This window comes from Vulpes lagopus, chromosome 4, assembly GCF_018345385.1.
Source record: "Vulpes lagopus strain Blue_001 chromosome 4, ASM1834538v1, whole genome shotgun sequence".
In the NCBI taxonomy this organism is placed as follows: Eukaryota; Metazoa; Chordata; class Mammalia; order Carnivora; family Canidae; genus Vulpes; species Vulpes lagopus.
In genome coordinates, this window is record NC_054827.1 from 101,806,721 (window position 1) to 101,830,150 (window position 23,430).

Sequence of the window (23,430 nt, forward strand, 5' to 3'; positions counted from 1 at the left end):
CGCGGGGCGGGGGGCGCACAGGGGGCGCACAGGGGGCGCCCCGCCAGGGCCCGGGCCGTGCCCGCCCGAGCAGGGGGCGAGCGCCGCCCGCCACGGGAACAATGTGGTCGGTGGTTGCGCCGACCGTCCGCCGCGTCCCCGGACCGTCCTTTCCACGCCCCTGGGCCTGACCGCCGCAGGCCCGCCAGCCGGGGGAAGCGCCCCCTTATTTGGTCTTGGAAAGAAAGGGGAAAGGTTATCCTCGGATGCCTGCGGCGTTGGGTCATCGGCCCGCGGCGGCTGGCGGCCCCCGCTGCGGTGCCGTCTCCCGCCGGCAGGTGGCGGTGCCGGGCAGCGCCTCGCGGAGGCGCCCGAAGCGGTAAACAAGCCCGGGGTTCCGGTACCGCGGTCTCCGGGGCTTCTTTTGTGTGCGCGCCGGGGCGGGGGCGGGGGCGGGGGCAGAGCGCGAGAGGGAGAAAACAACGCCTTTTTTAATGCGACAGTCGAAGCCGCAACTCGGAAGACGGGCTCGGGTGGAGGGTGTGACTTTGCCGTGTCGGCTTCATGTGACCCGTTTGCTGCGGCAGCAGCGGGTGCGGGCGTCCCTTCCAGGGGCCGCCGGGATGCAAATTGCGTGAGGAAGGTCGGCGGGCTGCCCGAGGAGGCTTAGCAGCGCCGGGGGCTCCTTTCTCGGCGCCCCGCCCCCCCGCCCGCCCGCTCGGCGGCGTCCCAGGTGAGCGGGCGGCGCGGCAGGGAGGCGGGGGCGGGCCCGGCCGCGGCACGAGCGGGCTGGCCCCGGCGCGCCCCGCTGGGCGGATCGTCACAGCGCGTAGCCGGGCAGCGGTGACCCCCGCCGGGCTCCGCCTCGCTCCCAGAGGCTCAGGTCGCACCGACAAAGCTGGGATTTGAACCGTGGCCCTTCACACTTCAAAGCCAGGGCCTGGCCCACCATTAGGAGCCCAGTTACCTCGCCAGTGAGTCCTCCGAATAAAAGCTCCAGTAAAGATGTATCATTCTCCGAAGATCTTTTAAAAAGAACCCAAACAGGAGCGTGATTTGCATTTCCCCAGCAAGACAGGCGAAAGCTACCACCTGTGGAGGTGAGGCTGGTGGCTGCAGGTGCTCCCCAGGGGCGGGACCGAGCCCCGAGATAGGGGAGGCAGGGGAGGCAGGGGAGGCAGGGGAGGCAGGGGAGGCAGGGGGCGTTAGCTTCTGCTGGAACGGCCTCGCGGCGGGGCGGGGCGGGGCGGGGCGCGGCGGGGCGGGGCGGGGCGCGGCGGGGGCAGCCTGCTGCTAGTACTTGATGCTGCACGGAGGGCCCCGAAGAGGGGCCTGCAGGGTGAGGGCGGGGGAAAGCTGTTGCTAACTTCAACTTTCTATTTGGGGGGATTGGCAGGTAGGGGCCCTTTTGTTTGGCTGGGCGTCCCACCTGAAACAGCTCTGCCCCTTCCCAGGGTTCATTCCATCTGCTTCCTGGGGAGAAGGGGGCAATAATTTCCACCCAGAAGACCAGTTTTGGGTTTCCTCATCTGGAGATAAACTAATTTTCCAGGCCACACAATTACAGGTAACTTTTTAAAGAGTCAATGGAGTGACAGTTTCAATGCTTAGATGAACTGGTGCCAGGTTTTCTTCCTTTTCTTTTTTTTTTTTTTAAAGAAAGTTTGTGTGAATAAAGTCATATCCAAGAAATGTGTTTTTTTCCTCTATCTCCCTCTTCATGAAATCGTAAAAGAGAGAAAAGAGAGAAAAGCTGCTTCTTCCAATTTTGGGGGGTTTCCAGGTTTCCAAGAAGCTTTGCTACATAGTATATTTCTGTGGGAAAATTAGAGCAAGAAAATCTTGTAGACCATTTCTTTTCCAGTCAGTGTTTTATTGGTCCCCAGCTTCAATGAGAACAAGCACTGTCTGGGTTTGCCCTGATATCCAGAGCTCAAGTCTTCATTACAGGAGCCAGAGAGGGTCCTTGACAGGATCAGGAATGTGGCAGCCATGACTACTGTCTTGTCCCTTGCCAGATCGGCTAGCACCCCATCCAGCCGTGTCCTGTAAGTCCCCACTCTGCACTCCTCCTGCAGTGCTTCCCACCATTAAACTCCCAAGTCTCCATTTGGTTCCATTCAGTTGCTTGGATTCTGCTCTCTATGTTTTGAGGCAGGTGGAGTCCAAGGGACACTTTACCGCACTTGGGAGGGGAAGTTATAACTGAATCCTTGATGTCTCATCATCTCAGGGACTGCCCTGTTTAGAGGGGCAGTGGCACCCTGCTACCCAGCAAGGCCCGAGGAAGAGTAATCCAGCCTTGGCCGTGCCCCTTAATCTCCTTGCTCCAGCTATTGGGAGGATTGGATGATTTTCTCATATGCAAAGAGCTGAAGACAGTGGCCCATGGGGAGCACGCTAGGGCATACCTCTCAGGGTGGTTGCCGTGGGGGAGGGGCATTAAGTGAAATAATGCTTGTAAAACCTTTATCCCAGAGCCTGGCATCCAAAAGGAGATCAATAAATGTCTAGGGAATAGTATAATCAGCTACCTCTGTTTGAGTGCCAGCTGGAGGCGACAGATTACTCAAGGCTTTTTACGTACATGCCTGAATCCTTACAGAAAACCTAGGATGTAGATAGTTGTTGCATGTAGAGGGAATTCAGAATCAGAGAGGTTAAGCAAATTACTCAAAGTTACACAGCCAGTATGTGGCAGGACCAGACTCTGATTCCTGTGTCCTTTTGATTATGGGCAGCCTGGAGGAAAAGAAGAGATCATAAATAGTCCTATGTGCTGAGCTGAAGTGTTGTTATAGGAGTGGAGGTTTTAACTGCCTCCATAATATGAATGATTGCTATTATTCATATGTCTTTGGGGTGACTGTGGAACACAATCAGGTAGGGCTGATTATACCTTTAGATACAAGAACCAGTCACCTGCAGATCTCCTGATGGTCATCTGCCTAAATTCCCAAAGCCCTATGGTTCCCTTCTAAAGGTAGGGCAGATATGGCTCTTTGTACTGGTCATGACTCTGTTTTTGCAAAAGACAGAAACCCAACTCAAACTGGGTTAAGCAAGAAGAGATATAATTGGCTCATGAAAAGGGCACCTTAACCAGATGCTCAGTTAAGCATCTGTCTTCAGCTCAGGTCATGATCCCAGAGTCCCGTGATCGAGCACCTGAGTCGGGCTCCCTGTTCAGTGGGGAGTCTGCTTCTCCCTCTCCCCCTGCTCCTCCCCCTGCTCATGAGAGCACACGCGCTCTCTCTCTCTCTCTCTCCCAAATAAAAAAATTTAAAAAAATTTTTAATTGGCTCATGAAACTGATAATAGAAAGAGGAAGGCTTCAGACCTGGCTTGATCCGAGGTTCCACAATATTATCTGGACTGGGCTTATTTATATCTCAGCTCAAATTTTCTCCACGATGACTTTATTCTCGGATTGGCTCTCTCACTGACCCTTTTCAGTCCTCATTGATCAGGTCTAGGAAAACTTGGGTCCCTGAAAGAAGAATGAGAGTTTCTTTTATTAAAAGAGGCTAGGGATGCCAGGTAGGCAAGAATAACAGATGTTCACTCTTCCTTGACTATGTAGCACCATCAATCAGAAAGATGTTAGAGAGAAAACCTTAATGGCGAACATTTTTGCAGCAAAGAATCTTTACTAGTCAGACAGGGGAGAAGTATCTAGAACTATTTCCAGTTATATACGGGACCTAGGATTCTCCTCTTTCAAGTCAGCTAGCTGACTGTAAATGATAGAGTAAAACCTTGATGTCAAGGATTGTGTCTGAAGATCTTTAGAAATCTTCAGGGTCCTGCGATACCAAAATGCTTTAATGATATAATGTATAATAAGATAAACATAATTAATACATAACAAAATGCCATGACAATACAAATACATACAGATATGTGTAATAGCGAGGGCACCTGGGTGGCTCAGTTGGTTAAGCATCTTCCTTTGGCTCAGGTCATGATCCCAGGGTCCTGGGATGGAGCACTGCATGGGGTTGCCTGCTCGGTGGGGGAGTCTGCTGCTCTACCTCTCCCTCTCCCTCTCCCTCTCCCTCTCCCTCTCCCTCTCCCTCTCTCCCTCTGTGTGCTCTCTCTCTCTCTCTCAAATAAAAAAATAATAATCTTTAAAAAATATATGTAATAGTGGATATCTGTACTGTTATATTGATATATAAGTTAATGTACCAATAAAATAAAGTCCTACTGAACTAAAGATCTCTACAAACGCCTAATGAGAATTATCTCACACAAAACACTAAAAAAGTTACAAACTCATAATGGCAGTGGATGCCAGGCTATTGACTAGGTTTGGTCCCAAACTGCATGAATATTTGTTCCTCTCACCAATCTGATGCAATTCAAATCAAATTGGCAAATTATTAGATGTCATGGACCTTTGGTCACTTCTCAAACAGCCAAGTTTGAGGACATTCACTGGATAAATTCCAAAGTGTTGCTTTCCTGCCCTTAAATCTGCAGTTGAGGCATGTCCTATATCAGGACAGGAGGTGCTGCTGGGCACCCAAGAGTAGGGCTGGGAAGTGGGTAAGCTGCCCACCTTCTGCCTGGGGTGTGGCTCCAGGGTGCACATGCCCCATCCTGCATTGTCCCCATCACTAGGGTAGAAACTTTGGATCCCATTTAGAGGCAGGCACTTGAAGTGAAATTGTCCTTTGAGGTCAATCAATGGTGTCCATTTGCTGAAAAACACTCTAACCTCATGCCCCACCACATGAGCAGGGAGCAGGTAAAACCAGGTAAAAACCAACCTGAACAGGTGTTTGTATATCCAGAATGTGTCCTCCCTTCTAGCTGTCTTCCTCCACTGATTCTTTGGCCCTGAGCACTGTCATTTGCTTGTCAGGTGCTTCTCCTCTGCAAGTCTGTTGTAGACCTCAGATGGTAATACTGGTTGCCAGCTACTGAGCATTTGCTATATCCTATGTTCGTTCTTTCTTTTCTTTTTCTTTATTTTTTAATTTTTAAAAAAGATTTTATTTACTTATTCATGAGAGACACACAGAGAGAGGCAGAGACTTAGGCAGAGGGAAAAGCAGGCTCCTTGTGGAGAGCCCAATGCGGGACTCGATCCTGGGACTCCAGGATCACGACATGAGCCAAAGGCAGATGCTCAACCAGTGGGCCACCCAGGGGTCCCTCCTACGTTCTTTCACACAGGATTTTGTTTTATCCTCTAGCAGCCTGAGTGGCCACCATCATAGCTTAATCTTCTGCAGAGGGAACTGGAGCCGACAGAGATCCTGTTGTCACTTGCCCCGAGTCACACAGAGAGGAAGTGGGTAAGACCAGATTTCCATCCCATGCCCAGGTAATTTGTGTTTTCGGTTATCAAGTAGTTACTGAGTATTTGCCAGGTGCCAGGCAGAGTGCTGGGGCCTGTGACTTCTGTAAGGAGCAAGACAGACTGGATTTGCCAGTCTTTCCAAAGCTTGGTCCTTTGGAAAGACAGACATTTAACAGAGCAAGCATAAAGCATATTAGTTCAAATTACACATGGTAGGGGCACTGCCTATGTTTCTGCCTCTCTGTGTCTCTCCTGAATAAATAAAATCTTTTTTAAAAAATTACACACGATGCTGTTAAGGAGAAGTACCTGGTGCTGTAAAGCATATAATGGGGGGATCTGTCTTTGCCTGGGTTCCCCTACCACCAAGCAGCCCCTGGGACTGGGTTTGGATCTGAGCAGTTCCTCTGAAGAGTGAATACAGAAAGGGAGTGACCCAAGGGAAGAAAGACAACAAAGGACATATCATGGGACTCTGATCACCACGGACAACTGGAGCTCAGTGTTGCTGAGGATACTCTTGGAGACCATGTAGACCACAAGTGTCCTGCCACTGAGTGGTGGTGGCAAGCTGGGTGTTTCTCACCAACTTCTGTCCCTCTTTGGTTGAAAGGTGAGCGTCCCTCCCCAATCCAGCACTTCCAACCTGAAGCCGGAGACCTGACTGAATGCTTGGCTGCAGCCAGAGGACCCGCAGAGAGAAGCTGGTGCTTGAGGGAGGGACCCCTGCACCAAAGCCCCAGGATTCAGTGGGCGCTGATAGCATCTGCTCTGTGAACCCCATATCTGAGTTGAGAAAGAAGGTGGGCCAGAGGGAACAAGATGTGCAAAGGGGCAGAGGCTGGAGAGAGCACAGGAATCTGAGAATTAGGAGGAGGTCAGAGTAGCTGACCTGCATGTGTGCGCTGTGGGATGGGGCTGAAAGCCACTGGGCCAGACAGAACTTTGTGCAGAGAGCTCTGTGAAGCCCAGGAAGCCCTTGAGTGGTGGGTGGCATGTTGGGTTCACGTTTTAAGAAGGTCCCTGGCTGCGGTGTGGAGCATGACTCAGAGCGGGCCAGAGTTACAAGAAGAGTTTGGGGCGGAAGTTCTTGTGGGGGTTCAGGGGGAGAGGTGATGCTAGCTGGGCCTAGGAAGGTAGTGGCTGTGTTGGAGGGGACAGGAATTAAAATCAGTGGGACTCCCACTCTCTGCCTCCCCCACCGTAGATCTTCCCACACCTCTGCCAAGGGCATGGCGGACCCTCATGGCCCTATTCCTGTTGACCTTCCATCTCAAGGGTAGGATGAGACACTATGAAGAGTATCTGAAAGAAATGAGGGTATTTTCTTTTCTTTTTAAGATTTTATTTATTTATTCATGAGAGACACTACAGAGAGAGGCAGAGACATAGACAGAGGGAAAAGCAGGCTCCCTGTGAGGAGCCTGATATGAGACTCAATGCCAGGACTCCAGGATCACGACCTGAGCCAAAGGCAGATGCTCAACCACTGAGCCACCCAGGTGCCCGAGGGTATTTGCTTTTAAAAGGTATATGAATTAGGGCTCATGGGAGTGAGTGAGAAGGGAACTCTAGCAAGCTCAAACATGAAGGACATTTACTGGGAGGTTCTCTGAGCTCAGAAGCCCATCATAGGCTGAAAGCCCAGGCTTGGGAATTAGGAACCAAAATGGCTCCACACAGTCAGACAGCAGGAATCATCCATTCTTTCATTCCCCAAACACTTACTGAGTACCTATTATGTGCTGAGCATCATTCCAGTGCTTTGGATGGTGTGCTCCTTTCATGGACCTGGCATTCCTTGCAGGAATAAGCAATAACCAGAATGAAAAGTGGTGGGAGAGTTCATGAAAAAGAGACTAGGGAAGCCTAGGGTATGGAGAGCACAAGGATTCTATTTTAGTTGGGGAGATGGGCATGTTCTTCCAACAAAGCCATCAGAGAAGAACTCTGAATGAAGAGAGTGGGGAGCCATGCAAATATGGGGGAAGAGCACTCCCAGCAATGGAGTGGAGGCTGGTGTGGTTACTGCTGGTGGAACAGGCATGGGTAGGACTGGGGCTGTTGAGTGAAATGGTGAGCTCCTGGAGGGATTTGAACATGGGGTTGATGCAATCTGCTTTACATGGTGAAGGAATTACTCTCACTTCTGGATAGAGGATGGATTGTAGAGACCTAAGGAGGAAGCCCAGGTATGAGGCTACTGGAGGGGTTTCAGCAATGATGTGTGTGAGGGAGCTGTTACAGTAGGAAGGAAGAGGTGGCCAGACCCAAGGCATTCTTTGGAGGTGGAGCTGACAGTATGGATGGATTAGATGAGTGTAAAGAGAAAGACTCAAGAATAACTACTAGATTTCAGCCACATGTGATGTTGTTTATTGAGAAAGGAACAGGAAGTCTAGAGATATGTCTGAATTTGTTGATATCATGCTAAGGCACATAAGACCTTTAGAAGGATCTCTGGGGGGTAGGGATCTGGATGGCTCAGTGGTTGAGCATCTGCCTTGAGCCCAGGTCATGATCCCGGGATGCTGGGATGGAGTCCAACATCAGGCTCCCAGTGGGGAGCCTGCTTCTCCCTTTGTGTATGTCTCTGCCTCTTTCTGTGTGTCTCTCATGAATAAATAAATAAAATCTTAAAAAAAAAGAAGGATCCCTGGGGAAAGATATGAGCTCCAACTGTCCCATCTTTGTGTCCCTTACTCAAGATGCAAAGTGCTGGAACTTCACACGCATGCTCCCTAGTTGCTCTGAGGCTGGACAGAGAGGCCCAGCCTGGGGGTGGTAGTCATCTCCTCCTAAAAAGAGGCTTCTCAGGTAATACCCTGGAAGAGACTCAGTGCTGCTAGGAACGAGGTGAGATGTTGGACAACCAAAAATGAGTGAGAATCTACTCTAAAAACACCAGTCTGAGGGTAGGGTCATGGTCTACAAGCCTGTTGAAGGGCACTCCAGCTAAGCAAGAGCCAACATGTGCTGTAGACTCTAAGATCAGGGATGAGAATCAATTAGCAGAAGCTCCAGGAGGCAGGTTTTGGTTTGATATAAGAGAGAAACTTCCAGGCCTTCCTAAGATACCCTGGGCCACTGGGATACAGCCATTCCTTGGCCTTTGACTCACTTAAAGCATCACCTGGCCAAGCGCCTGGAGGGATGTGGAGGAGGAAAACTAAGGAGGAGGTTAGTGACAGACCAAGTGAGGGGCTCAGAGTGTTTTAACTGAGCACCCTCATCAGGAAAATATTGGGAGCATGCAGCCTCTCTCTCTATATATATACGAGTGTGACTGTTTATTCAAATGTGCATCATGTTCTACTGTAATAATAATAATAGCTGTGCCTACCATAAGCCATCACAAAATAGACTTTTAAAAGGATGAATAATAGCTAAATGTGGCTTAAGTTAATTTTTTATTTTACTAACAATACTAAAAATCTCTTATCACTAAAATATTGCACATAAATTACCATTGTTAGAGAGTGATATGAATTAAAAATATTTTGCTATGTGCCGCATTGGTTTACCATTCTGTAATATTGTAATGTCAAAGCCTGGTTCTAAATTTAGTTTACTTGAGGACTTGGTTTTAATAACTGTTGAGCTGTGTCAGATAATTCTAAAAGATGCCTGGTTCCAAACAGCAGACAGGCATCATTGGTCATAGTGAATCATGACTCTCGTTTTCCAATCCCACTTATCAACTGATCAAAAAATTTTTATGAAATGTGGTTAGTATTTCTCTATCTCCTTTGATGTTAATCAGTTATTCTTGAAACTGAATTGGAAAGTGTCCCAGTTTTATAGTTTGAATTGTGATAAACTACACATAACATAAAATTCACCATCTTAGCCATTTTTATGCATACAATTCAGTAATTTTAAGTACATTTACCTGTTTTTGCAACCAACCTCCAGAACCTTGCTCATCTTGCAAAACTGAAACTCTACACCCATTAAACAATGCAGTTTTATATTTTTAATAATTGGGTACAAAACCCAACTAAATATTTCATCTGGAAAATAAATCCTTTGTTTCTAAATCTTAAAATATGTACCTAGTGGAGTTTAGCCTGACAGCAACCAGCTACGTATCTGTTTTTGTAACAAAATTAAAACTGGAAAAAAAAATAAAATTGGATCATGTTGGAAACATTTAAAAACATCAGTTTCAAAATGATCTCTAAGTAGCATGTTTCTTTCAAATTATATTGTAATTCATTGTTCCAAGGAGCATCTTTACCCCAATCTGATCTGTTTCTTTCTTCAGTTTTACCTCCTATATAGCCTATATTATCGAAAGCCACTTGTCATCCCAGAAAAGGTCAGAAAATTTGGAGAATTTTTCTTTTTGTCAAAAAAGACATCTGTTTCTTAAGGTTACCACCTGGCACTGTAATGGTGTATAAATTTGACTATACTTTAAACTTCTTGTTTTCGTAAAATTAACTGTACTGATGACACCTTGTATCATTTTTGTGTACTTTTGCCTTTCAATTCTTTCATGCAGTGCTTTGCCTGTGAGTGAATGGTCTTCATTTATAGCGCTGGCTCTGAAACCCAACCCTGGAACTTGTATTAAAAATTGCAATCAATGCAGCCATCCATCCCTGCTGTGGTTACATCTACCGTTTTTCCACAAAACACCATTTTTAATAAATTCATGTGCTATTGAGAATATGTCTGCTATATCTTTCCTTTAACAGCTTTTAAACAACAAAATTCCTCATGTTTTCATCATTGAAACAAAATTTAGCAAATATCATAAACTGATATGTGTAAAATAACACCGTGCTCTCATCTAACTATATAGCAATGATCCATATTGCATATTTTTCAAATACTTGTAGTCCCAAATCTTCAGCAATATGTTCTATATCTTTCAGCAGTATTTGCTGACAAATGAATGCATTTTAGTTTGTCTTTACTTTTTCTATGTATTTCTGCTATTTTTATATGACAAGAAGAAAAATTCACATATGATATATGAGTTTGGGGCTTTTGCACCAAAAACCTTAGAAGAGGTGTCTAAACTTTATCATTACAACTAATGAAATATTTTAAAGTTTAGACTGTCTCATTAAAGATTGCTAAGAAAATTGTAGAAGCTTATCTTCATGTTCTAGATGTTTGTTGATTTACATCCACTAAAACACACGAGTCTTATGTGTACAGCACAATGAATTTTTATTTATGTATCCCCTCGTATAACTCTGACCCAGATCCAGATATAACACATATCTTGAGCCTCAGAAAGTTCCATTGTGTTCCCCTTTCCAGGGGAAACTGGAACTTGCAGAAAGTAGGAACCCCTATTCGGACCTTTACCACCATGGATTAGTTTAACCTGTCCTGAACCTTATATAAATTGAATCATACATCTTCTGTGTCTACCTTCTTTTGCTCAATGTTTTTTAGATAAATCTAAGTTGTTGCAGATATCCATAATTCATTCTTTGTCATTGCTGTGGAGTATTATTCCAATGTGCAAATATATGAATCAACCACCATTTATTAATCTATTCTCCTACTGGCACACATTTGGACTGTTTCCAGTTTGGAGAAATTATAAATAAAGTTGCTGTAAACGTTCTTGTGCAAGCTTCATAGAGTAGCTGTATATTTATTTTTTTAGAAATCACCAAACAGCTTTTCTGTTTATACTACCACCAAAAATAGATGAGAGTTCAGTTGTTTTAATCCCTGCTAACACTTGACCTTGGTCTTTTAAATTTTAACCACTCTTACTGCTGTCTATTGATATCACATTGTGGTTTTAACTTGCATTTCCTTGATGAGTAGAAATGGCATGCATATTTATTGGTCCTTTAGATATCTTCTTTTGCAAAGTGCTTATTCACTTATTGCATCCATTTCTTAAAACTTGGTTGTCTTTTTCTTATTGACTTGTAGGAGTACTTTATATACTATGGATCCGATTTCTTTTTAGAACGTGGTACAAATATTTCCTCCCACTCTGTGCTTTGCCTCTTCTCTTTCTTAATGGTGTCTTTTGATGGAAAATCTTAAATTTTGATGAAATCCAATTTATCAATTAATTATTTAATGGATAGCCTAGTGTGTCTAGAAATCTGTCCATTTCTAGGTCAGAACGATATTTTCTTATGTTTTTATAGTTTTACACTTCTAGGTTTAGCATTTACATTAAGGTCTAGGATCCCTCTGGCCTTAAATTTTTGAGGTAGGGCACAGTTTTTCCCTTCCCCTAATGTGAATACCCAGTTGTTCCAACACCATTTCCTGAAAGAGTGGATGTAAGTTTCAAGTGTCAAACAAATCATAATGACTTCATATTACCATTAGCAAGTGTCACGGGGAGCAATGCACACTTAGGATGATGTTCATCATTAGGGACAGTAAATATAAACCCTTATTTAAAAGACTATTCTTGGAAACTATAACATGATGTCTTTTCTGATCTCATTATCTCACCACTGTGTTCATCTTGCAGTTTGGCTAAGAACTCATACTAAGGCTAGGAGAAAAAAAAATCAGTTCTACAAATGTCTTTAATTTACTTGTGCTTGCATTATTATAGTATAGACTATATCTAACCTTTTAATATATTCCAGAAGAGTTTTTTTAAGATTTTATTTACTTATCTGAGAGAGAGAGAGAGAGAGAGAGAGCACAGAGGAAGAGGGAGAAACAGACTCCCTGCAGAGCAGGGAGTAAAATGTGGGGCTTGATCACAGGACCCTGGGACCATGACACGAGCCAAAGGCAGACACCTAACTGACTAAGCCACCCAGGCACCCCTCTGGAAGTATTTTTAAGCCGCTTATCCCTCTTGCTAAAAGTTTCCCACAGTGATGGAAGCTTTGTCTCCTTCTCTGTAAAATGTGTCCAATTTTACTTTTATATCTTGAGGCTATAACTCTAATTGGATATACCTTTAAAAATTGTATCTTTCTGGTGAATCCAATTTTTTTATCACTGTGAAGTGATCATCTTATCTCTGGGAAGACGATAGCCCTTAAATAGTATATTATCTGCCATTAATATAGCCACATCAGCTTCCTTTGGTTATTTCTCCAACCTTTTCATTTTAATTTTTGGTGACCTTTTGTTTTAGAGGTTTTTTTTTGAAAACAGCATATAGTTGAAATGAAAAAAAAGTCTATCTTTGTTGTTTCATGGAAGCTTTTACTCATTTATATTTTATGATGTATTTGTGTTAAGTTTGGCATCTTATTTTGTGCTTTCCAATGACTCTACCTTATATTGGTTTTCTAGGGCTACCAATATTAGTCTGGGTTGTATTTTATTTTTAAAAGAACCAAAAGGATATGTATATATTTATATTTACTATAAGGAACTGGCTCATGCAATTATGGAGACCGAGAAGGCCAAGATGTATAGTCAGCAGGCTGGAGACCCAGGAGAGTTGATGGTGTAAGTTCCAGTCTGATTCCAAGCATGAAGGCCATGGAAAATTGATGTGCCAGCTCAAAGGGAGGCAGAGAGAAACAATTCTTCCTTACCCAGAGTTTTCTTCCATCCACATCATTAATAGATTGGGTGATGCCCACCCACATTGGGAAGGACAATCTGCTCTACCCGTATACCAACTCACATGTTAATCTCACCCAGAAACACCCCATGCAAACATTCCAAGTAACTGACTGAATATCTGGGCACCCCCTGCCCCTGTCAAACTGATACATAAAAGTAACTATCATGGTGCTTATAACAAAGTACCACAAACTGGATGGCTTAAAACAACAGAAACCTATTTTCTCAAAGTCCTGGAGGCCAGAAGACAGCAGGACCACGTTCCCTCTGAGACTGCGTGGAACATTCTTTGCCTCTTCCTAACTTCTGGTGGCAGCCGCTGATCCCTGAAATGCCCAGGGTCTTTTGGCTTGCAGCTGCATGGCTCCAATCTCCACCTTTGCCGTCAAAATTAAAAACTGCCCAGATTTCATTTGACTTTTTCTATGTTACACTTGTAACTCCTTTCTTCTGCACCATGAATGCTGATTCTCAAGAATACAAGGATCATGTAATCAGAACTGACCATAATTAGTAATTTGTCTTATCCCACATTACACACACAAAAGGCTTGGAATAAGAATACTGACATAACCCCAAAATTCTAATGTACCATCAATATGATTATTTAAAACATTAAAATAACTCTTTATGTGCATGCTCTCCTCATCTTCTCCCCGTTTTCTAGGGAAGAAGAAGCCCTGGAGGGCTGTTCCCTCCAGGTCTGGGTCTTTTCTCATTTAATAGGGACAGAGCCATATTGGTTTAGGTTCCATCCTACTTCAGCATGACACCATCTTAACCCAATGACATCTGCAAAGACCTTATTTCCAAATAAGGTCACATGCATGGGTACAGGGTTTAGAACTTCAACGTATCTTTTTGGGGGATACAGATCAACCCATGTCACACCTGTTCCATGCTGCTTCTTCTTCCCTTTACTGCCTCCTCTTGGGTTATTTTTATCATTCCAGTTTCTTATTCTACTGCATTGAGAGTTCTACATTCTATGTCTATTCTTTTCACCGTTATTCTAGAAACCACAACATGAGTATTAAAGTCTAAAGTTAATCAGCATCTTTACCTTGTTCCCAGACAATATAAAGACCTTAAACTCCATATGCTCCCTCCCAACCTTATATAACATTGTTATAAGGTCTCAATCTGTTTTAAAACACTCTTTATTGCAAAATAAAACCCAGAACGCAGAAAGCCACAGGAAGCAAATGCATAGCTTAATGAAATATTAAAACACCATTCAGGTCAGAAATGAAATTTTGCTGGCCACCCCAGAAGCACCTTTATATCCCCCTTCCCAATTACAACCCCCCTCGTCACCCTTTAAGTAACCACTACTTTGGTTTCTACACTTATCATTTTCTTGAATTTCTTTGAAAACTAGTTTTATCAACCAAATGTGCAACCCTATACACTATACCATTGTATTGCCCATCAAAACTCTTTTATTTTATATTTCTTTTCAATCTTTTCATCCAGCCTTTTCTTTTCCTTACAGTTTATGCCTCAACGAACCTGGGCAGTATGATGAGTGGTTTCGTTTCCCACAGCCTGGACTTTAAAAATCATATCATCATGATAGCATGTGTGTCTCAGGACCTCTCAATTTCCAGAAAATTGGGCAGCTGGATCCAGAAGCTGGATCACATTTGGATTCAATCCCCTTGGCAAGACCATAGGAGGTACGTAATATCCAGTTGTCATGTTTTTTTATGTTAACAGTCATTGATCCTTAATGCCTAAATCTGTTAATTCATCAGGGGCTGCAAAGTGGTGATATTCTATCTCTGTTGTTGTTATTCAATAGTTGTAATAAGAAGACACTTCTCCATCTACCATCTGGTCACCCAGCAGTACAGGTTATATAGAAAGACAGAATAAATGCTAAAGTCTTCCTTTACTTGGTAGTTTTCAAGTTAAGTTCCCTATCATCCTCTGAGGGTGACCAATTTTTTCCAGTATTATTATAAACTCATGCATTTAAACATTATTTTTACTGCAACTCAAATTGTCCCAATGGGAGTCTGAGTTCAGGTTGGTTTCTGGATCCTTTTGCCACGACCTTGGAAGTCCTTAATAGCTTCCTTGCTATACGATATGACAAGATGTTTCCGCCTCACCTTCTGTATTTCCTGCCCCAAACCTGATTCAGCCAATCCTCTGAGAAGTCTTGGTTCCTTTTAGGAGAAATAAGTGCTTCAGGACCACCTGTCTCAACACTTGGAAGAATAATCATTGCTCCTGTGGCAGGTTAGTCATTGCTTTCTTTTTAGTAGAGTTGAATGCCATCCAGGCATATGTGCACACACATGCACACACACAAATTGAGTTTATGTAATTCTGATGTGTATCATTCATTTTACAATTTTCATCATTTTCCTATAACCCATTTATACAAATACATATTTAAAGATCAAACATCTCACGAGTCAATACTGGTTCTTCCAATCAAAATTAAAAACTACCCAGATTTCATTTGACTTTTTCTATGTTACACTTGTAACTCCTTTCTTCTGCACCATGAATGCTGGTTCTCAAGAATACAAGGATCATGTAATCAGAACTGACCATAATTAGTAATTTGTCTTATCCCACATTACACACACAAAAGGCTTGGAATAAGAATACTGACATAACCCCAAAATTCTAATGTACTATCAATATGATTATTTAAAACATTAAAATAACTCTTTATGTGCATGCTCTCCTCATCTTCTCCCCGTTTTCTAGTAAATGTACTATAAGTTGTCAGAGCATATGGCCATTACAGTCTATGCTCACCCACTTTAAGTCATCATTCAGTCTTAGTTGTACACGTTACTATAAACTTAATCCTCACCATCTGCCCTCACATGAAGGAGGGTCATTTGCTTGTCTGAAGCTTACTCTCTATCTAGTATGTTTCTCACAAGGGGCTCCTGGGAACAATATTCCCTAAGATCTAGAATATTAACAGTTTGTTTTAATACTTGAAGTTCAAATCCTGGGGCGTGATTTGTTAAACACATGACTAGATTTTTTTTTTTTTTCTGGCATAATTACTGCAGTCAAAAAGTCAGATCTTAGGATTCTTTTCTCAGGAGTTCTATTCTTCTTCTTTTTTTTTTTTTTTTTTTTTGGATGCTCAAATAATTTAAATATTTTTCTTTAAAGTCCAGTAATTATGGTAGAATATCTCTAAGTATTAGTAACTTTGGGGAGATATTCATAGGTACATGATGTCCTCTTTCGATGTGTAATTTCAAATCCTCTTCCCCCCTCTTATTTTAGGCAAGTTTTCTTGGATTATACTCATTAGTATTTGTTCTCTGCCTTGCTTGGCTTTTTTTTATTTTTTATTTTTTTATTTTCTTTCTTTCTTTCTTTCTTTCTTTCTTTCTTTCTTTCTTTCTTTCTTTCTTTCTTTCTTTTTCTTTCGCTTGTCTTTCTTCTAAAGGTCTTCTATTAGCCATATAATTTTGTTGTCTTTGCTATCTTTAACTTTTGTTACTTTCTCCCAATACTTTTTATCCTTTTTCTTTCTCTTTTATTTGAAAACTTTTTCTTTTTTCAACTTCTATTATTTATTCTCTCTGGTTTACTCTTCACTTCTGAAATGACATTTTTCTTTTGCTTCGAATTATTTAATTATTTATATCACCTCATTCCTAAAGTTTTTCTAATTCTTGATGTATTTCCATATCTTTTATCATTTTCTTAAAAAGTGTAGCTTGTTTTGAAATAGGAGATTACACTTTTATCTTGTGGGCATACCTTTTTGCATATTTTTAATATTTTGTTCCTTATTTTGTTGTAAATCCTAATTTTGTAAAGATTTGACTTTAATGGCTTTGCTACTGCTAAGTTTTAGGTGAAATTCATTTTTTATGACTTTAAAATGAAGCAGGGTGCTATAGATTGAATGTTTGTGTCCTCCCAAAATTTACGGGTTGAAACCCTAACCTCTAATGTGGTGAGGGCTTTGGTAGATTAGGTCATTAGGGTTCTGCCTCCACAGATGGGATTAGTGGTTTTATAAAAGACACCCCAGAGACCTCCCTCACCCCTTCTGCTGTATGAGGACATAGGAAGAAGTCAGCAGTCTGCTGGTATCCTGCTCTCTAGAACTGGGAGAAATAAATTTCTGTTGGGTTTAAGCCATCTAGTTTATGGAATTTTGTTATGGCAGCCCTAGCTGAGACATGGGATTTGGGAAATACTGTTAACCTCATAAACTGCCCTCTTCTGTTGTTTTATGTGATGTCAAACATTAGATAGCTTATGTTCTGAGATTTCCTGTCTCAGGTCCTCTCTCTCATCTCCAGTCTAGACCTTCTCTTTTCTTCAACTATTGTGCCCTTATCTGGCTCAATTTAAATTCCTCTTTGAGCACTTTCCCCTGGTATGGGGGTCATGTCCTAGAAGAAAACCCTTAGAGGGCCAGTTTTAAGAATTCATCACTTTTGTACTCGCCCAGTAACGGCCCCTCCCACTTTCACTGCTATCCTCAATTGACTTTCTGGGTGCCAGGTAAATTCCTTTTGGGGTTCTGTTATTCTCAGGTGTATGAAATGTCATTCTGTTATTTCTTTTTTTCTTCTTCCCAGACTCCAACATAAAGATCTTTAAAAAAAAAAAAAACCATTTTATTTATTTATTCATAGAGACACAGAGAGAGAGAGAGAGAGGCAAAGACACAGGCAGAGGGAGAGAAGCAGGCTCTATGTAGGGAGCCTGATGTGGGACTCGATCCCGGGTCTCCGGGATCATGCCCCAGGCTGGAGGCGGCGCTAAACCCGCTGAGCCACCAGGGCTGCCCCAACATAAAGATCTTACAGTCATTGATATTTTGTCTATACTCACCTGTATTTTAGAGGTTTAGAGGGATATCTCATCATTAGTTTGGTTATAAAGTTGTTGGTTATCATGTAGGGATTCAGAGTAAAAAAGCTGCTGCAACTACAGTTTTCTTCTAACCTCTTTCCTTTTTTGAACCTTACAAGACACTATTATTATTATTTTACATAGTCAATGTTTGTTTAGAACTAGCTCCAAATTTTCTGCTTCCTTGGCTCTTTGTTCCTTCTTTGTCTTCTTTTTGGGTCAATTTCTTTCTGTCTTTGAAGGTTCTTTTTTTAAAGATTCATTTATTTTTAGAGAGAGAGAGAGCTCAAAGGAGGAGAGGGGGAGAGAGAATCTCAAGCAGACTCCCCACTGAGCACGGAGCCCAAATTGGGGCTGGATCTCAAGACCCTGAGACCATGACCTTAGCTAAATCCAAGAGCCAGATGCTTAACCAACTGCACCACCCAGGCACTCCTCTTTCTGTCTTTAAAATTTCTTTTAACAATAGTGATACCATCATTGATGGTAAAGTCAACAGTGTTTGTTTGTTTGTTTGTTTGTTTGTGAAAGTATATTTATTTGGCCCTTGAAAGATATCATCTCTGAGTATAGAATCCTAGGTTGGCAGCCATTTTTGTTTCTCCAATTACGAGTGTCATTCAACTATCTCTTTTTTTAAAGAGAGTAGGGGAGGGGCAAAGGGAGAGGGACAGAATATCAAGAAGACTCCCTGCTGAGCATGGAGCCTGACTTGGGGCTCAATCTCATGACCCCAAGATCATGACCTGAGCTGAAACCAAGAGTTGGATGCTTAATGGACTAAGCCCAGGGGCCCTCGGTGTCATTCAACTGTCTTATGATGTCCACTGTCACAGTTGATAAGCCAGCTATGAGTCTGTGACTCATAGCATATCTTTTTACTCTAGTTACTTTTTATGACTTATTTATTTTTCCTGTGTTGCTGTCTAGTATGTATTTAGGCTTGTATTTCTTTTATTTATACTACTTGAAATTCATTGTTGAATTCATTATGGAATCTCAGCCATTCTGTGGTCAAATACTTTTGCATCCCCATCTCTATTCTCTCCCTTAGGGACTCTGCTTAATGAGATATTAGAGCTTTTCAGTTTACCTTCCATATCTTGTAGCCTCTATTCTGTATATCCCATCTTTTTGTGTCTTTGTGCTATATTTTGGAAAATGTTCCCAAACATCTCTTCCATTTAATTAAATTATTTCCTTGGCTATGTCTACTCTGTTTTTATATGTATCACTGAGTTCTTCATTTCAACTCTTGTACTTTTCATTCGTAAAAACTTTATTTGGTTCTTTTAAAAATTTTCTGTCACTTTTTATAGTTTCTTGTTCCATAAGTGTATGTATATATGTATATATATGAAATATTTGTCTTTAATCTTTAAATATAGTAAGGATACTTGCTTTATGATCTGTGTTTGACAATGCCAATACATGAAGACTTTGGATGTTTCTATTTTATGTTGCTTCTGATTGTTCTCATTTACAGTGCCTATTTTCCTACGTGCTTGATTATTTTTAGTTGGGTGCTGCTTTTTGACAGTCATTAAAAATTATTTGTAGGAAGAATTTGAAATCTAGATGAAAGGGGCTTTCCTTAGAAGCAGATTTGCATTTGTTTCTGCTGAGTACCTCAAAACATTATAGTGTGAGTTTCTTTCAAATGAAATTCACAGCTATCAGGATTTTAGACCTCCCCAGTGATGTTACCTTGGGCTGCAAATCCACACAAGAGTGATTCTCTCGGGATCACTCATAACTTGAGAGAGCAACCCTTTGGGGTCTCAGTTTACTTGGGGGAGGGGTCTGTAGTGCCTTGATTTCTGTTCCTCATGCCCCAAGAGACTAAAATCTAATGCATCTTATGTGCCTAGATCAGCAAACTCCCTAGAAACAAAGGGATTTTCAGGCTTCCCACTTTTCCATCAATTTTTAATTACCTTATAATTCCTAATTTTGCTGCCAAATCCTTGATATTTTAAGAAAGTTTTTTAAAAACCTATTTTTATCTAGCATTTTTAGATGTGAAAATGACAGTAAGGAGCATTAGTCCAAATGGTTTATATTAGCACATCCAGAATACACAGTTGTCATTGTTGTTAGAGTTAATTTACTTACAACTAGGTGCTGTCATGTGTCATGCCACTTAATCTGGTTCTTGGAGTATAGTCTGTTATGATAGGCTTCCCTCTCACCCCCCAGGTCTCCTGGTACCTTACACACTCAGAATGTTTGGCCAAGAGAGAGCAGTAGTGCTGTCCACATATTAGGTACTCATAAAAGTTAATTTATTCCTTATTTTGTTTTAGGGATTTATTTATTAATCAGTGGGGAGGGCAAAGGGAGGGAGAGAGAATCCCAAGCAGGCTCCACACTCAGTACAGAGCCCAACTAGGGGTTCGATCTCACCACTCCAATGACCCAAGGCAAAACCAAGAGTCAGATGCTAAACCAGTCAAACCACTGAGGCACCCCTATTTCTTATTTTTAGCATAAAAATAACAAAAAGTCAAACATTTCTTTTTTTATATTCCAAAAGATCTGATGCATTCCTTTTTGAATTTGGTTTCTGACTACCCAGGGGTCCTAAGATCCTGTCAAAACCCACTCCTGTAGCCAGCATCCTCAGTCCTGCCAACTCCCACGCTTCCCTTTGCTACAGGTGATCTTGGCCAGTCAAGTAACCTTACTTTCCACCATGTTCGCAGTTCTGCAGTTGGACTTTATTGGGGACAAGCTATGTCACTTCTGTGTATGTAGAAAGCCCCTTTTTCATTGTAACATGAAGCACATGTCGGAGTAAAAACTTTACTCTGGATCTTCAGGCATCTGCAAACAGGCATGCTGGATTTGATTGTGTTCTTTGGAGGGTTGTGGCATGGAGATCACCCAGGATCCTTCCCATGACCCCATTGAACAGTTCTTTATGAGGCAGAGGGAAGCTAACCCCATATGCACCATTTCTATTCTGTTTCCTCTTCTCATGGTGTGAACATACTTTCCATCTTACACTTCCTAGAATGCCAATCTGTGGTCTCAGGTCCCACTGAGTGGGCTTTTCAGTGAACCTGTGGGTAGTTTTCTCCTTTTGTGTTACGGGGGATAAGCAGGCTGGCCCTGAGGTAGGAAATGTGGGTTCTCCCCATCAGTATGTCACCAGCCAGCTGCTAACCTTCAGTGAATTGTCTGACCTCTCTGGAGACAGTTTCCACTTCTATAAGGCGAAAGGACTGATTTGGCTTCATATTCTTTTAGATTCTCTCCCTAAAACAATGATAGGTTCCATATTCTAGGACTCTCCTCTATTTTTGATTTCCTACAATTATTTATTTTTTTAAGATTTAATTATTCATGAGACACAGAGAGAGAGAGGCAGAGACCTAGGCAGAGGGAGAAGAAGCAGGTTCCCTGCGGAACTTGATCCCAGGACCCTAGGATCACCACCTGAGCCAAAAGCAGATGCTCAACCAAGGCATCCATCCTATAATGATTCCTACAGTGACTTAAATTTGTTGGAACTGAAAAATCAGAGCAATTCTGCTAGAGTGGTTTAAATACTACTAAGCGTTATGTGATCAGCCACGAAATTGCCACTGAGGCTGAACAATGAGTTTCTATCAGGACAAAGGTAATATAGATATTATATCTCGAGTTCAATAAAAGGGGAAAGAATGTGGTATACTGTCTTGGATTATATTCCACAGTCGTTGCCCCCATTTATCTAAAAAAATCTGAAACCATTTGGCAGAAAAGTGAGTATATACACCTCACCAAGGTATGACTTAGAGTTGCTATTATTCCTCTCAACTTCCACCCTCCCCCTGACCCCCATCCCCACTCCTACCCCTGTATCCCCCTGCCAAAAGACATTCTTTGCTTAGATTTCTTTTTCTTATCCTATCAGGGAAACAGCAGAAAGAAACTTCCTTGCTAGCTCTTCAGTGTTAAAGTCCAGATATATGTTTGTAGTATGTCGTGGGAAAAGTGAGTGCGCCATATTGCATGGCTTTCTCTTTTCTTCTCTTCACATTTTCGATGATCCTGTTTTCAGAAGCTAAGCTTCCACTTAGAACTTGGAAGATATTCTGTTAAGGCAAGCACACAAATTTGGAATAGTTCATTCTAACTCATCTTTAGAATCTTTGGAGGAAGGAGTATCCCCTACGAACAAGCTTGGTCAGAATGCTGTTTGACCTCAGCCCTGGCTGTGGTCATATGTCCCACCTTGGAGAGAGAGAACAGGTTCCCCTTCCACCCCCACCCCGACCTCAGCTCCTAAAATCCTGGCTTATGGCAGAGAATGTCCCTCCAACATGCCAGGCAGCATGGTCGTCTCTTAGACTCATCTACTCCAGTCATTTTTCTCTCTGCACATTTTTTGGGTCCCTTTTTCTCTTTTTCATACCTCAGTGGATAGACTGGTGGGTTTCCAGGATTCCTGAGAAAGGTGTCAGGCGCCATCTGTTCGACTGCTTTTCAACTCAGGAACATGAGAACTTAGCTTCTCATTGAGATTGAGGTGGGGCTCAGGCACCAACAGGGATGTTCACATCCTCTCTAGGAGCTGATTTCAACCGCACTGAAATACCACGGCAGGGCCTAATTGTTTTGTGCCGGGGCTCTTTTTGGGGAAATTGAAACTGCATAGAGATTCTGGAAAATAATGAAAACCAGAGCTTCATTTCTGCTGTGGTAGATTCTGAAAGCTCATCATTTGCTTCCAACCATTCCCATCGCTTTTTCTCTTCTCCCATGACCCCTCAGCCCAGAAAAATGAAATGAGGTAGTGTGCTCCTCTCTCTGTTCCTGTGGATTTCCTACCTCAGCACCAATGGTCAGCCACCTCAATGAGCAGAGACAGAGCTACAAGAGCTGGGTGCTATGGGCCTGATATACAAAAAGACCAGATGTGGTCTGCAGTCCACGGCCTGCCCTGGTCACTTGGACCATGTGTCCTCAACAGAAGCAGTATCTCCCCCAGCTGTGAATCATGTGGTATGGGGGTGCATGGGGAGCATGATGGTTAATGTTAAGGTTCAATCTGATTGGGCCTTGGAGCACCCAGACAAAGCATTATTCTGGGTCTTCAAAGGTGTTTCTGGGTAAGATGAACATTTGAATTGGTAAGATAGTAAAGCAGATTGTCATCCCTAAAGTGGGGAATCAGTTAAAGACTCCAATAGAACAAAAAGGCTTACCCTCCAGGAGCAAGAGGGAATTCCTCCTGGCTGACTATCCAGAGCTGGGAATGTGGTTCTTTCCTTGCTTCAGACTCAAACTGAAACATCAGTTCTTACTGGGTCTTGAGCCTGCTGGCCTTTGGACTAGAACTTACACCACTGGCTCTCCTGGGTCTCCAGTTTACCAACTGCAGGTCCTGAGACTTGTCAGTCTCCATAATCACATGAGCCTCTTATTTTATATATGTTTAAAAAATACGAATATACTGAAATATATTCATAAACATACATATGAGTATAGATAAATATGTGTAAGAATCAAGTCATGCATACACATACATCCTATAAGTTCTGGAGAACTCTAATAAGGAGGCAAAAATTCTTACACATTTTATAATGGTTTAATGGTAACCCCTCGCCTACAGGGCCATAGTACATAAACATATTTGCAATACATCTGTGGTATTAAAATTTCATGGAGGTGGGGGCAATTAGGAATTTTTTTTTTTACAATTTATTTTTTCATGAGAGACTCAGAGAGAGAGAGACAAGCAGACATAGGCAGATGGA

At 42.4% G+C, this 23,430-nt stretch overlaps 1 long non-coding RNA gene across 2 annotated transcripts; it reads left to right on the forward strand.

The window, feature by feature from the left end:
• The first annotated feature begins 375 nt into the window (after positions 1 to 375).
• LOC121490020 lies at positions 376 to 23,430 on the forward strand. Of its 2 annotated transcripts, none has more exons than XR_005987482.1 (6): positions 376 to 1,079; positions 1,434 to 1,546; positions 5,184 to 5,285; positions 14,319 to 14,502; positions 15,005 to 15,070; positions 22,445 to 23,430. It is a non-coding gene; the product is annotated as an uncharacterized LOC121490020 (long non-coding RNA). The 2 variants fall into 2 exon arrangements; XR_005987481.1 differs by having other exon boundaries at positions 379 to 1,079; positions 5,184 to 5,314.